We start from the raw sequence: 16,487 nt of genomic DNA, 5'->3' as shown, positions 1-16,487 counted from the left end.
ACTTAGGCGAGTACTCGGACTGCGGCTAAGCCCCCGAGTGAGAGGTTTGCTCTTCACTCGGTAGGATTTTTGATTACTTAGGCGAGTACTCGGACTGCAGCTAAGCCCCTGAGTGAGAGGTTTGCTCTTCACTCGGTAGGATTTTTGATTACTTAGGCGAGTACTCGGACTGCAGCTAAGCCTCCGAGTGAGAGGTTTGCTCTTCACTCGGTAGGATTTTTATAACTTAGGCGAAACGGATTCGCAGCTAAGCCTCCGAGTGGGAGTCTGGCTCACCACTCGGTAGGATTTTTTACAAACTTAGGCGGAACGGATTCGCGGCTAAGTCACCCACTGAGGGGGAATTTTATTGGACAAAATAAAAAGTGACAAAAATTATGGAAGAACTATGACACTATTATTTTGAGGTCCATGAACTACAGAAGTACTTTATTGCAACTCATCCGAGTGATAAACCTTAAGTGTAAAATGGGCGGAGTAGTTCCGCGTTCCAAGCTCGGGGCTCGTCGATATTATGCTCGACGTTGTAAAGACGGTACGCCCCGTTGTGGAGAACCTTGGTGACGATGAAGGGACCTTCCCAAGAAGGAGCAAGCTTGTGTGGTTTGTGCTGATCCACTCGGAGAACCAAATCTCCTTCCTGGAAGGCTTGACCTCTCACATTTCTGGCGTGGAAACGACGCAAATCTTGTTGGTAGATGGTCGAACGGATCAGAGCCATCTCCCTTTCTTCCTCTAAAAGGTCGACTGCATCCTGCCGCACTTGTTCAGCTTCTGCTTCGTTGTAGATTTCAACTTGAGGAGCATTGTGGAGAAGATCACTCGGCAAGACTGCTTCAGCTCCGTAGACCAAGAAGAATGGAGTTCTTCCGGTCGACCGATTAGGTGTGGTCCATAGTCCCCAAAGCACTGAGGGAAGTTCGTTGACCCAAGCTCCAGCTGCATGCTTGAGATCACGCATCAGTCGGGGTTTCAATCCCTTGAGAATCAGGCCATTGGCTCGCTCTGCTTGTCCATTCGACTGCGGATGGGCGACTGAAGCGTAGTCGATCCGTGTGCCTTGAGAGTTACAGAAATCTCTGAATTCCTCCGAGTCAAAGTTCGACCCATTATCCGTAATGATGCTGTGCGGGACTCCATATCTGAATATTAGTTCCCTGATGAAACTAACAGCAGTACCGGCGTCAAGGTTCTTGATTGGTTTAGCCTCAATCCACTTGGTGAACTTGTCGACTGCCACCAGTACATGCGTGAAGCCACTTCGCCCTGTTCTCAAAGGACCGACCATGTCCAACCCCCATACTGCGAAAGGCCAGACGAGTGGAATGGTCTTCAGGGCTGATGCAGGCTTGTGCAACATATTCGAGTAAAACTGACATCCCTCGCACTTATCCACTATCTCCTTTGCCATCTCATTCGCCTTTGGCCAGTAAAATCCGGCTCGGTATGCTTTGGCCACGATGGTCCGAGAGGACGCGTGATGACCACAAGTCCCCGAGTGAATATCATTAAGGATGATTCGACCTTCTTCCGGCGTTATGCACTTCTGACCGACTCCAGTCGCGCTTTCTCTGTATAATTGTCCTTTGATTACGGTAAAGGCCTTAGATCGACGGACGATCTGTCGAGCCTCTTCCTCATCCTCCAGAAGCTCTTTTCTCAGGATATACGTGATATATGGAACTGTCCAGTCGGGAATGACCACCAAGACCTCCATGATCAAGTCGACCACCGCTGGGACTTCAACCTCAGTCGGATCTGTGGCACTCTTGGGCTGTGGAGCTTCTTCGGTGAAAGGATCTTCTTTGACTGACGGAGTGTGTATATGCTCCAAGAACACACCATTCGGAATGGCTTCTCTCTTGGATCCTATCTTTGCTAGATCATCGGCTGCTTGATTTTTCAGTCGGGGTATATGATGGAGCTCCAACCCCTCGAACTTCTTTTCCAGCTTCCTCACTGCACTGCAGTATCCAGTCATGGCTGGGCTTCTCACGTCCCACTCCTTCATCACTTGGTTGACCACTAAATCCGAGTCGCCATAGACCATCAGGCGACGAACGCCGAGTGAAATGGCCATGCGCAACCCATATAAGAGGGCCTCATATTTTGCCTCATTGTTGGAGGAATCAAAGTGAATCTGGAGCACATATCTAAGCTTATCTCCTCTGGGGGAAACCAGGACGACCCCAGCACCAGAACCATTCAACATCTTAGAGCCATCAAAGAACATGGTCCAATGCTCCGAGTGAACTTCAGTCGGCTGCTGCTGTTCAATCCACTCGGCGAGGAAATCTGCTATTGCCTGGGACTTAATGGCTTTCTTTGCCTCAAACTTGATATCAAGGGGAAGAAGTTCAATCGCCCATTTAGCCACTCGACCAGTTGCATCTCTGTTGTGCAAAATCTCTGATAGTGGAGCGTCGCTGATGACTGTGATGGAATGATCAGAGAAATAATGAGCAACCTTCTTTGTGGTCATGTATATTCCATACACAAGCTTCTGATAATGAGGATATCTCTGCTTGGATGGAGTCAAGACTTCAGACAAATAATACACTGGGCGCTGAACTTTGAGAGCTTTTCCTTCTTCTTCCCGCTCGACCGTAAGCACAGTACTGACGACTTGTCCTGTGGCTGCGATATAGAGCAACAGAGGCTCTTTGCTGATTGGAGCAGCAAGCACCGGCTGGGTGGAGAGCAGAGCTTTTAGCTCGGCAAACGCTGCATCAGCTTCTGGAGTCCACTCGAACTTGTCTGCCTTCTTCATCAGTCGGTAAAGAGGCAATGCCTTTTCACCGAGTCGTGAGATGAATCGACTTAATGCGGCCAAGCATCCAGTAAGCTTCTGGACATCGTGCACTCGCACAGGGCGTTTCATTCGGAGAATAGTGCCGATCTTCTCTGGATTAGCGTCGATTCCTCGTTCGGAAACGAGAAAACCGAGTAACTTGCCACCAGGAACTCCAAATGTGCACTTTGATGGATTGAGCTTGATATCATACCTTCTGAGGTTGGCAAATGTTTCGGCGAGATCAGCGAGCAGGTCGGAACCTTTTCGTGACTTGACAACGATATCATCCATATATGCTTCCACATTCCGACTGATTTGAGTGAGTAGACACTTCTGAATCATTCGCATAAATGTGGCTCCGGCATTCTTGAGGCCGAATGGCATGGTGATATAGCAGAAGCACCCGAATGGAGTGATGAAAGCTGTTTTTATCTCGTCGGGTCCGTACAGACGGATCTGGTGGTACCCGGAGTAGGCGTCTAGAAAAGACAGTCTCTCGCATCCCGCGGTCGAGTCAACAATTTGATCTATGCGAGGGAGAGGAAAATGATCTTTCGGGCAGGCCCGGTTGATGTGCTTGAAATCAATGCACATTCGGAGTGATTTGTCCTTCTTAGGAACCATGACGACATTAGCGAGCCACTCGGAGTGGTATATCTCTCGGATAAATCCTGCCGCCAACAGTCGAGCCACTTCCTCACCAATGGCTTTTCTCTTCTGGACGGCGGACCGCCGAAGATGCTCTTTGACTGGTTTTGCAGATGAGTCGACTCTTAGGCGATGCTCAGCCAGTCCCCTGGGAACACCTGGCATGTCAGCGGGCTTCCATGCAAAAATGTCCCAGTTCTCACGGAGGAACTGGATGAGCGCTTCTTCCTATTTCGGGTCGAGTGTTGTGGAGATGTGGGTCGGAGCTGCATCGGGGTCGGTCGGGTGAATGTGAACAGGCTTCGTCTCACCGGACGACTGAAATGCAGACTCTGTGGCGGGTTTCTTAGATCGCAGCAAATCACTCGGATCTGCATTTTGCTTGTACTCTTCGAATTCGACCGCTGTCACCTGGGAATCGGCAATCTTCGAGCCCTTCTGAAAGCACTCTTCTGCCTTTTTCCGATCACCGGTGACAGTGATCACTCCTTTGGGGCCGGGCATCTTCAATTTGAGGTACACGTAACATGGTCGAGCCATGAACCGTGCGTAAGCTGGTCTCCCCAAAATGGCATGATATGCACTCTGAAAATCCACGACCTCAAACGTCAACTTTTCTTTGCGAAAATGTTTCGAATCACCAAACACCACGTCCAGAGCTATTTGGCCGAGTGACTCGGCTTTCTTCCCTGGTATAACTCCATGAAAGCTCATGTTACTGGTGCTCAGTCGGGACATCGGAATGCCCATTCCTTTCAGTGTGTCTGCATACAACAAATTCAGCCCGCTTCCACCGTCCATCAGCACTTTTGTCAGTCGAGTGCCTTCGACAACTGGATCGACCACCAAAGCTTGCCTCCCAGGGGTGGCAATATGAGTCGGGTGATCAGATTGGTCGAATGTGATGGGTATTTGGGACCATTTCAGATAATTTGCTTTTGCTGGGGCAACCATGTTCACTTCTCGGTTAATGACTTTCAATCGACTCTTGCTTTCCACATCTGCAAAGATCATCAGAGTGGAGTTGATATGCGGATATCCTTCCTCACTGTCCTCCTTGTCTTCGGCCTTGTCCGACTCCTTCTCCTTGTCCTTAGAGTGTTTTCCCTGAAACTGCTGGATCAGGAGTCGACATTGGCGAGTGGTATGCTTCGGGTAGATGATATTCCCCTCTTCGTCTTTCTTCGTGTGGATGTGACAGGGCATATCCATCACGTCGTTCCCTTCTTTATCCTTCACCTTCTTAGGGTTCCAGGATCCTTTTGGTTTCCCTTTAAACTTTCCCTGAGTCATGGCCAGAGCCTCTCCAGGAGCTGCTGGTTCAGCCTTCCGCTTCTGTTTCCGACTGGTGTTTCCCTTTTTCGACTGGCTCGGCTTGTGCTTGCCACTTCGGAGTCGTTCTTCTTCTTCGCCGTTGGCGTACTTGGTAGCAATCTCCATCATCCGACTCAAGGTCATGTCACCGGTTCGACCAAACTTCAAGCTCAATTCTCTGTTCTTGACACCATCTTTAAAGGCGCAGACTGCCTGATGATCAGACACATTCTCCATAGTATGGTGCAAAGTGATCCATCTCTGAATATACTCTCTGAGAGTCTCATTGGTCTTCTGCACGCAGACTTGCAACTCCGTCAGTCCAGCCGGTCGTTTGCAAGTTCCTTCAAACATTCTGATGAACACTCGGGACAGATCTTCCCAAGTGTAAATGCTGCTAGGAGGTAATTGAGTCAACCATGCCCTGGCAGAACCTTCCAGCATGAGGGGCAAATGTTTCATGGCCACCTCGTCGTTCCCACCACCAATCTGAACCGCCACTCGGTAGTCCTCAAGCCAAGTTTCAGGCTTAGACTCACCAGTGAACTTGCTGACTCCTGTTGCCAACCTGAAATTGGGATGGATAACTGCGGCTCTGATAGCTCTGCTGAAACATTCAGGACCAGAAACATGCACTCGACTGCTTGTGGGCGCATCTCTGTCGAGTCCGCCTCGATGGGCTCTGTTCCGGTCGACCAAACCTTGCACGATAATGGATCACGCGTCGAAGCCTGGTTCTCTGGGGTCGACTGGAACTCTTCGCCCCGTACTGAACTGACGCCTGTCATCTTGCTGCCGAGGAGCGTAAGACCCACCCCTCGGAGGGGAATTGGGCACTCGATGCCTATCATCTCGGCCGAGTCGGTCACCATATTGGTCTCGCCGATTCTCGCGCCCTTCACGCCGCGGAGGCGATCTGGGACTGTGAGCCGACTGAACCGTATTCGCAGCGACGGATCGACTGTGAATTCTGTTGCGCGACTGCAACACGGCTGAATTCTGGTCTCCTGCTGCCCGGAGCAAATCCCTGATCTGCATCAAGCCTCTGCCAGCTTCCGACTGAGAGGGTTGGATGGACTCTGCTATACGGGTCGCAGCTGCTAAATTCTGGATTGGGGTTCGATATACCTGAGTCGGCGGGAAGAGTTGACTTCGACTGGTGTCGGGAATTCGTTGCCGCGCGCGCTCGTCGAGTGCTCGCTGAAGATTCTCCAGTCGAGTGCGTTCGGCCAAATTGGCCAAACGTGCCTCCTCCAAGGCGCGAGCCTCGGGGGTTTCTCCTGCGATGAGAGTACGTAGGGCATCCACGTTCCTGCGGCGAAGTTCCTCTCTTTGCAGAGAGTCGAGTGGCTCGGGCTGGTACTCTTCATGGTCCCGTGCGGGGTCGCCTCCGTCGCCTGCTCCACCATCACGGGCGAAGCCAGGGGGACTGCGGGGCTCGTCGACCATCAGAATTTCTGCCGCTGGATCACTGCTATCGCACTCGGATGCGGTCTCTACGGAACCAGTCGACAGATCGAACAGGCCGTAGAGAGATTCGTCGGGCTCGATTGCCGCAACTTGGGTGGTGGCCGTCTGGCGAGCCACCGCGTGCCTCACCCACCGCTGAATCCTCGACCGGCCCGAGCGCTTGCGCTGACGGGAGACCGGGAGGGTGGTCGATGGGGATGTCGACCGATACGGGGTCGACGGTTGCCGCAGTAAAATGCCGCGGACACATGCGCGAAAATGTGTCGCACCGCGGACGGGGAGCGCATCAACGTCGAGTGGAGCCTCCTGGAGCCAGGCGGAGTCGTCGACGGTGAAGATGAGAGCGCCGAGACGGATCTCTCGACCCTCTACCAAAACTCCAGCAGCCACCATGATGAAAGTACTCGGAAGAATCGCAACTTCTCCACAAAATTGCTAAAACACCTGCCCCACGGTGGGCGCCAACTGTCGTGGTTCTAAGCCTGACAGTAGAGTGGGGGGTAGGTATGGAGAGGCAAGGTCCTAGCTATGGAGAGGTTGTAAACACAAGGGATGTACGAGTTCAGGCCCTTCTCGGAAGAAGTAAAAGCCCTACGTCTCGGAGCCCAGAGGAGGTCGAGTGGATTATGTGTATATGAGTTACAAGGTGCCGAACCCTTCTGCCTGTGGAGGGGGGTGGCTTATATAGAGTGCGCCAGGACCCCAGCCAGCCCACGTAGGAGAGGGTTTAAGGTGAGTTAAGTCCGGGGCGTTACTGGTAACGCCCCACATAAAGTATCTTTACTATCATAAAGTCTACTTAATTACAGGCTGTTGCAGTGCAGAGTGCCTCTTGACCTTCTGGTGGTCGAGTGAGTCTTCGTGGTCGAGTCCTTCAAGGCAGTCGAGTGTGTCTCTCGTTGGTCGACTGGAAGGTGACCTCTTCTAAGGGTGTCCTTGGGCAGGGTACTTAGATCAGGTCTGTGACCCTACCCTAGGTACATGACCCCATCAGCGCCCCCCCCCCATGGGGAGTCCGAATTGGACTAGGAGGGGGGGCGCAGCCCCCCTTTCCCTTTCCCTCTCCCTCTCTTTCCTTCCCCCTCTCTTTTCCTAGTTGGACTAGGAAAGGGGAGTCCTACTCCCACTAGGAGAAGGACTCCCCCCTCCCTTGGTGCACCCCATAGGGCTGGCCGGCCTCCCCCTTGCTCCTTTATATACGGGGGCAGGGGGCACCCCTAGACACATGAGTTGATCCTCGTGATCGTTCCTTAGCCGTGTGCGGTGCCCCCCTCCACCATATTCCACCTCGGTCATATCGTTGCAGTGCTTAGGCGAAGCCCTGCGCCAGTTGAACATCATCATCGTCACCACGCCGTCGTGCTGACGGAACTCTTCCCCGACGCTTTGCTGGATCGGAGCCCGGGGAATGTCATCGAGCTGTACGTGTGCTAAGAACTCGGAGGTGCCGGAGTAACGGTGCTTGGATCGGTCGGATCGGGAAGACGTACGACTACTTCCTCTACGTTGTGTCAACGCTTCCGTTGTCGATCTACAAGGGTACGTAGATCATACTCTCCCCTCTCGTTGCTATGCATCACCATGATCTTGCGTGTGCGTAGGAATTTTTTTGAAATTACTACGTTCCCCGACAGTGGCATCCGAGCCTAGGTTTTATGGTTTGATGTTATTTGCACGAGTAGAACACAAGTGAGTTGTGGGCGATATAAGTCATACTGCTTACCAGCATGTCATACTTTGGTTCGGCGGTATTGTTGGACGAAGCGGCCCGGACCAACATTACGCGTACGCTTACGCGAGACCGGTTCTCCCGACGTGCTTTGCAAAGAGGTGGCTTGCGGGTGACAGTTTCTCCAACTTTAGTTGAACCGAGTGTGGCTAAGCCCGGTCCTTGCGAAGGTTAAAACAGCACCAACTTGACAAACTATCGTTGTGGTTTTGATGCGTTGGTAAGATTGGTTCTTGCTTAAACCCGTAGCAGCCACGTAAGACTTGCAACAACAAAGTAGAGGACGTCTAACTTGTTTTTGCAGGGCATGTTGTGATGTGATATGGTCAAGACATGATGCTAAATTTCATTGTATGAGAGGATCATGTTTTGTAACCGAGTTATCGGCAACTGGCAGGAGCCATATGGTTGTCGCTTTATTGTATGCAATGCAATCGCCCTGTAATGCTTTACTTTATCACTAAGCGGTAGCGATAGTCGTAGAAGCATAAGATTGGCGAGACGACAACGATGCTACAATGGAGATCAAGGTGTCACGCCGGTGACGATGGTGATCATGACAGTGCTTCGGAGATGGAGATCACAAGCACAAGATGATGATGGCCATATCATATCACTTATATTGATTGCATGTGATGTTCACATTTTTATGCATCTTATGTTGCTTTGATTGACGGTAGCATTATAAGATGATCTCTCACTAATTATCAAGAAGTGTTCTCCCTGAGTATGCACTGTTGCCAAAGTTCGTTGTGCCCACACACCACGTGATGATCGGGTGTGATAAGCTCTACGTCCATCTACAACGGGTGCAAGCCAGTTTTGCACACGTAGAATACTCGGGTTATACTTGACGAGCCTAGCATATGCAGATATGGCCTCGGAACACGGAGACCGAAAGGTCGAGCGTGAATCATATAGTAGATATGATCAACATAATGATGTTCACCATTGAAGACTAATCCATTTCACGTGATGATCGGTTATGGTTTAGTTGATTTGGATCATGTGATCACTTAGAAGATTAGAGGGATGTCTATCTAAGTGGGAGTTCTTAAGTAATATGATTAATTGAACTTAAATTTATCATGAACTTAGTCCCTGATAGTATCTTGCTTATTTATGTTGATTGTAGATAGATGGCCCGTGCTGTTGTTCCGTTGAATTTTAATGCGTTCCTTGAGAAAGCAAAGTTGAAAGATGATGGTAGCAATTACACGGACTGGGTCCGTACTTGAGGATTATCCTCATTGCTGCACAGAAGAATTACGTCCTGGAAGCACCACTGGGTGCCAGGCCTGCTGCTGGAGCAACACCAGATGTTATGAAGGTCTGGCAGAGCAAAGCTGATGACTACTCGATAGTTCAGTGTGCCATGCTTTACGGCTTAGAATCGGGACTTCAACGACGTTCTGAACGTCATGGAGCATATGAGATGTTCCAGGAGTTGAAGTTAATATTTCAAGCAAATGCCTGGATTGAGAGATATGAAGTCTCCAATAAGTTCTATAGCTGCAAGATGGAGGAGAACAGTTCTGTCAGTGAGCATATACTCAAAATGTCTGGGTATAATAGTCACTTGATTCAATTGGGAGTTAATCTTCCAGATGATTGCGTCATTGACAGAATTCTCCAATCACTGCCACCAAGCTACAAGAGCTTCGTGATGAACTATAATATGCAAGGGATGAATAAGACTATTCCCGAGCTCTTCGCAATGCTGAAAGCTGCGGAGGTAGAAATCAAGAAGGAGCATCAAGTGTTGATGGTCAACAAGACCACTAGTTTCAAGAAAAAGGGCAAAGGGAAAAGGAAGGGGAACTTCAAGAAGAACAGCAAGCAAGTTGCTGCTCAGGAGAAGAAACCTAAGTCTGGACCAAAGCCTGAAACTGAGTGCTTCTACTACAAGCAGACTGGTCACTGGAAGCGGAACTGCCCCAAGTATTTGGCGGATAAGAAGGATGGCAAGGTGAACAAAGGTATATGTGATATACATGTTATTGATGTGTACCTTACTAGAGCTCGCAGTAGCACCTGGGTATTTGATACTGGTTCTGTTGCTAATATTTGCAACTCGAAACAGGGACTATGGATTAAGCGAACACTGGCAAAGGACGAGGTGACGATGCGCGTGGGAAATGGTTCCAAAGTCGATGTTATCGCGGTCGGCACGCTACCTCTACATCTACCTTTGGGATTAGTATTAGACCTAAATAATTTTTATTTGGTGCCAGCGTTGAGCATGAACATTATATCTGGATCTTGTTTGATGCGAGACGGTTATTCATTTAAATCAGAGAATAATGGTTGTTCTATTTATATGAGTAATATCTTTTATGGTCATGCACCTTTGAAGAGTGGTCTATTTTTTGAATCTCGATAGTAGTGACACACATATTCATAATGTTGAAGCCAAAAGATGCAGAGTTGATAATGATAGTGCAACTTATTTGTGGCACTGCCGTTTAGGTCATATCGGTGTAAAGCGCATGAAGAAACTCCATACTGATGGACTTTTGGAACCACTTGATTATGAATCACTTGGTACTTGCGAACCGTGCCTCATGGGCAAGATGACTAAAACGCCGTTCTCCAGTACTATGGAGAGAGCAACAGATTTATTGGAAATCATACATACAGATGTATGTGGTCCAATGAACGTTGAAGCTCGTGGCGGATATCGTTATTTTCTCACCTTCACAGATGATTTAAGCAGATATGGGTATATCTACTTAATGAAACATAAGTCTGAAACATTTGAAAAGTTCGAAGAATTTCAGAGTGAAGTTGAAAATCATCGTAACAAGAAAATAAAGTTTCTACGATCTGATCGTGGAGGAGAATATTTGAGTTACGAGTTTGGTGTACATTTGAAACAATGCGAAATAGTTTCGCAACTCACGCCACCCGGAACACCACAGCGTAATGGTGTGTCCGAACGTCGTAATCGTACTTTACTAGATATGGTGCGATCTATGATGTCTCTTACTGATTTACCGCTATCGTTTTGGGGTTATGCTTTAGAGACGGCCGCATTCACGTTAAATAGGGCACCATCAAAATCCGTTGAGACGACGCCTTATGAACTATGGTTTGGGAAGAAACTAAAGTTGTTGTTTCTTAAAGTTTGGGGCTGCGATGCTTATGTGAAAAACCTTCAACCTGATAAGCTCGAACCCAAATCGGAGAAATGTGTCTTCATAGGATACCCAAAGGAGACTGTTGGGTACACCTTCTATCACAGATCTGAAGGCAAGATATTCGTTGCTAAAAATGGATCCTTTCTAGAGAAGGAGTTTCTCTCGAAAGAAGTGAGTGGAAGGAAAGTAGAACTTGACGAGGTAACTGTACCTACTCCCTTATTGGAAAGTAGTGCATCACAGAAAACTGTTTCAGTGACACCTACACCAGTTAGTGAGGAAGCTAATGATGATGATCATGAAACTTCAGAACAAGATACTACTGAACCTCGTAGATCAACCAGAGTGAGATCCGCACCAGAGTGTTACGGTAATCCTGTTCTGGAAGTCATGCTACTAGATCATGATGAACCTGCGAACTATGAAGAAGCGATGGTGAGCCCAGATTCCGCAAAATGGCTTGAAGCCATGAAATCTGAGATGGGATCCATGTATGAGAACAAAGTATGGACTTTGGTTGACTTGCCCGATGATCGGCAAGCAATTGAGAATAAATGGATCTTCAAGAAGAAAACTGACGCTGACGGTAATGTTACTGTCTACAAAGCTCGACTTGTCGCAAAAGGTTTTCGACAAGTTCAAGGGATTGACTACGATGAGACCTTCTCACCCGTAGCGATTCTTAAGTCTGTCCGAATCATGTTAGCAATTGCCGCATTTTATGATTATGAAATTTGGCAGATGGATGTCAAAACTGCATTCCTGAATGGACTTCTGGAAGAAGAGTTGTATATGATGCAACCAGAAGGTTTTGTCGATCCAAAGGGAGCTAACAAAGTGTGCAAGCTCCAGCGATCCATTTATGGACTGGTGCAAGCCTCTCGGAGTTGGAATAAACGCTTTCATAGTGTGATCAAAGCATTTGGTTTTATACAGACTTTTGGAGAAGCCTGTATTTACAAGAAAGTGAGTGGGAGCTCTGTAGCATTTCTATTATATGTGGATGACATATTACTGATTGGAAATAATAAAGAATTTCTGGATAGCATAAAGGGATACTTGAATAAGAGTTTTTCAATGAAAGACCTCGGTGAAGCTGCTTACATATTAGGCATTAAGATCTATAGAGATAGATCAAGACGCTTAATTGGACTTTCACAAAGCACACACCTTGACAAAATTTTGAAGAAGTTCAAAATGGATCAAGGAAAGAAAGGATTCTTGCCTGTGTTACAAGGTGTGAAGTTGAGTAAGACTCAATGCCCGACCACTGCAGAAGATAGAGAGAAAATGAAAGATGTTCCCTATGCTTCAGCCATAGGCTCTATAATGTATGCAATGCTGTGTACCAGACCTGATGTGTGCCTTGCTATAAGTTTAGCAGGGAGGTACCAAAGTAATCCAGGAGTGGATCACTGGACAGCGGTCAAAAACATCCTGAAGTACCTGAAAAGGACTAAGGATATGTTTCTCATATATGGAGGTGACAAAGAGCTCATCGTAAACGGTTACGTTGATGCAAGCTTTGACACTGATCCGGACGATTCTAAATCGCAAACCGGATACGTGTTTACATTAAACGGTGGAGCTGTCAGTTGGTGCAGTTCTAAACAAAGTGTCATGGAGGGATCTACATGTGAAGCGGAGTACATAGCTGCTTCGGAAGCAGCAAACGAAGGATTCTGGATGAAGGAGTTCATATCCGATCTAGGTGTCATACCTAGTGCATCGGGTCCAATAAAAATCTTTTGTGACAATACTAGTGCAATTGCCTTGGCAAAGGAATCCAGATTTCACAAAAGAACCAAACACATCAAGAGACGCTTCAATTCCATCCGGGATCTAGTCCAGGTGGGAGACATAGAGATTTGCAAGATACATACGGATCTGAATGTTGCAGACCCGTTGACTAAGCCTCTTCCACGAGCAAAACATGATCAGCACCAAAGCTCCATGGGTGTTAGAATCATTACTGTGTAATCTAGATTATTGACTCTAGTGCAAGTGGGAGACTGAAGGAAATATGCCCTAGAGGCAATAACAAAGTTATTATTTATTTCCTTATATCATGATAAATGTTTATTATTCATGCTAGAATTATATTAACCGGAAACATAATACATGTGTGAATACATGGACAACCAGAGTGTCACTAGTATGCCTCTACTTAACTAGCTCGTTAATCAAAGATGGTTATGTTTCCTAACCATAGACAAAGAAGTTGTCATTTGATTAATGAGATCACATCATTAGTTGAATGATCTGATTGACATGACCCATTCCATTAGCTTAGCACCCGATCGTTTAGTATGTTGCTATTGCTTTCTTCATGACTTATACATGTTCCTATGACTATGAGATTATGCAACTCCCGTTTGCCGGAGGAACACTTTGTGTGCTACCAAACGTCACAATGTAACTGGGTGATTATAAAGGAGCTCTACAGGTGTCTCCAAAGGTACATGTTGGGTTGGCGTATTTCGAGATTAGGATTTGTCACTCCGATTGTCGGAGAGGTATCTCTGGGCCCTCTCGGTAATGCACATCACATAAGCCTTGCAAGCATTACAACTAATATGTTAGTTGTGAGATGATGTATTACGGAATGAGTAAAGAGACTTGCCGGTAATGAGATTGAACTAGGTATTGAATACTGACGATCGAATCTCGGGCAAGTAACATACCGATGACAAAGGGAACAACGTATGTTGTTATGCAGTCTGACCGATAAAGATCTTCGTAGAATATGTAGGAGCCAATATGGGCATCCAGGTCCCGCTATTGGTTATTGACCGGAGACGTGTCTCGGTCATGTCTACATTGTTCTCGAACCGTAGGGTCCGCACGCTTAAAGTTACGATGACAGTTATTATGAGTTTATGCATTTTTGATGTACCGAAGTTTGTTCGGAGTCCCGGATGTGATCACGGACATGAGGAGGAGTCTCTAAATGGTCGAGACATAAAGATTGATATATTAGACGGCTATATTCGGACACCGGAATTGTTTCGGGTGATTTCGGAGAAAACCGGAGTGCCGGAGGGGTTACCGGAACCCCCCCTGGGAAGTATTGGGCGTTAGTGGGATTGAGGGGAGAGAGAGGGCTGCAACCTAGGAGGTGGCGCCCCCCCCATGGGGAGTCCGAATTGGACTAGGAGGGGGGCGCAGCCCCCCTTTCCCTCTCCCTCTCCCTCTCTTTCCTTCCCCCTCTCTTTTCCTAGTTGGACTAGGAAAGGGGAGTCCTACTCCCACTAGGAGAAGGACTCCCCCCTCCCTTGGCGCACCCCATAGGGTCGGCCGGCCTCCCCCTTGCTCCTTTATATACGGGGGCAGGGGGCACCCCTAGACACACGAGTTGATCCTCGTGATCGTTCCTTAGCTGTGTGCGGTGCCCCCCTCCACCATATTCCACCTCGGTCATATCGTTGCAGTGCTTAGGCGAAGCCCTGCGCCAGTTGAACATCATCATCGTCACCACGCCGTCGTGCTGACGGAACTCTTCCCCGACGCTTTGCTGGATCGGAGCCCGGGGAACGTCATCGAGTTGTACGTGTGCTAAGAACTCGGAGGTGCCGAAGTAACGGTGCTTGGATCGGTCGGATCGGGAAGACGTACGACTACTTTCTCTATGTTGTGTCAACGCTTCCGTTGTCGATCTACAAGGGTACGTAGATCATACTCTCCCCTCTTGTTGCTATGCATCACCATGATCTTGCGTGTGCGTAGGAAATTTTTTGAAAGTACTACGTTCCCCGACAATTTCTCCCTTGCGCTCCTGATCCGTGGCGATCTCCTCCCCTTTCTTCACCTTGAGAATAATTTTTTTGCTCTTCTCCCATTAGCCACAATCTGAAAGAGTTTTGTGTTGGCATCGCCCTCTTTCAGCCATCTAATCCTGGATCATTGTCGCGCGATAGTTCTCTCCAAGGAAGCAAGCCCCCAAACTGCAAGCTTAAGTGTACGCCGAAGCCACAATTCCTCAGGGGTGAGCGATCTGATCTCCTGGACTCTGTCCAGCCGGAATATCACGTAGTTAGCCACGACAATTTGTAGTTTGATATTTCCAACTTTGCGCTGCCCCCACGCTTGCAAGAACACCGCAGTGTTTCTAAGGAGCACGTCAAGCCTTTTAAAGGGATCAGTGATAGTGTCATCGCAAACCCAAGCCTCCTGTACCGCCTCTAGAAATCCATTCAGCTTCGTCCAAAAAATCTCAAACCGGAATCTCCTTTTAGGGCAAAATTGCGCACTTGTAGACAAGTGCAAGGGCGCATGATCAGATACATTTGTGGACAGAGCTTGCAACAGGCTGTCCGAGAATAGCAACTTCCAATCAACAGACACCAAGACTCTGTCGATTTTAGTCATTACCGGAGCATCCCTTTCATTACTCCAAGTGTAGTTACTGCCATGCATGTAGAGTTCTTTTAGTTCATGCTCATCCACAAAGTCCCTAAACTTCCTCATCATGGACCTATTGAGGTTGGCGTTATTCTTTTCCGAGGCACGTAGGATCATGTTAAAGTCCCCAAGAATCATCCATGGACCTTGACAAGCAGCCCTAGCAGCCCTCCTATTCTTAAGCTCCTCCAAAAAGTGTGTTTTGAGCTCATCTCCTTGAGGTCCATACACAACCGTGATCCACCAGGGCACACCCTCCTTATTGTGCACTAGTCCAGTGAGCGAGTTTTCATCTAGTGTAATGTTATCCACCTCCATCACCGTTTTGTCCCAAGCCAAAAGTATACCACCATGAGTATCATGCACCGGAAGGTAAGCGAAGCCGTCAAGCGACGGGCCAATGCATTGCATAGCTATGAAGGGATCAATTACATCAAGTTTAGTCTCTTGTAGGCATACAAGGTTTGCTTTCACCGAGGTCACAAACTCCCTAACAGCCTTCTTTCTAGCCGGGCTGTTTAGGCCCCTAACATTCCAACATAAAATGTGCAGGTTTAGATCCATGGAATGTACTTCCTCCGTCCGGAAATACTTGTCATCATAATGGATAAAAGGGAATGTATCTAGATGTATTTTAGTTCTAGATACATATCTTTTTATCCATTTTGATGACAAGTATTTTCGGACGGAGGGAGTAAGGTGCAGCCGACACCAAATGCACACCTAGTGCGCCACGACCGAGAGCCCCACATCCGAACACAGCTGGTTCCCCGATGGCACCTCCTTGCCAAATAGCGCCGCTATCACCCTGACATGTTGCGAGCGCAGGGGGAGTCGAATAGCTGTTGTAGTTCGTCTACTATTGCCTCATCCACCTCCAGGTCTTGTGGCGCCAATCCAAGCGCGTGCATGAGTACGTTCTCCGCCGGTAGTTCCTGCTTGCTTTCAGGTGCACGCTGCGTCGCACGTGTAGTACGTCGCGGCGTGAAGG

This window comes from Triticum aestivum, chromosome 3A (genome assembly GCF_018294505.1).
Source record: "Triticum aestivum cultivar Chinese Spring chromosome 3A, IWGSC CS RefSeq v2.1, whole genome shotgun sequence".
NCBI lineage: Eukaryota > Viridiplantae > Streptophyta > Magnoliopsida > Poales > Poaceae > Triticum > Triticum aestivum.
The sequence above is the reverse complement of the archived record's forward strand: the minus strand, read 5'-3'. Positions refer to the sequence as shown.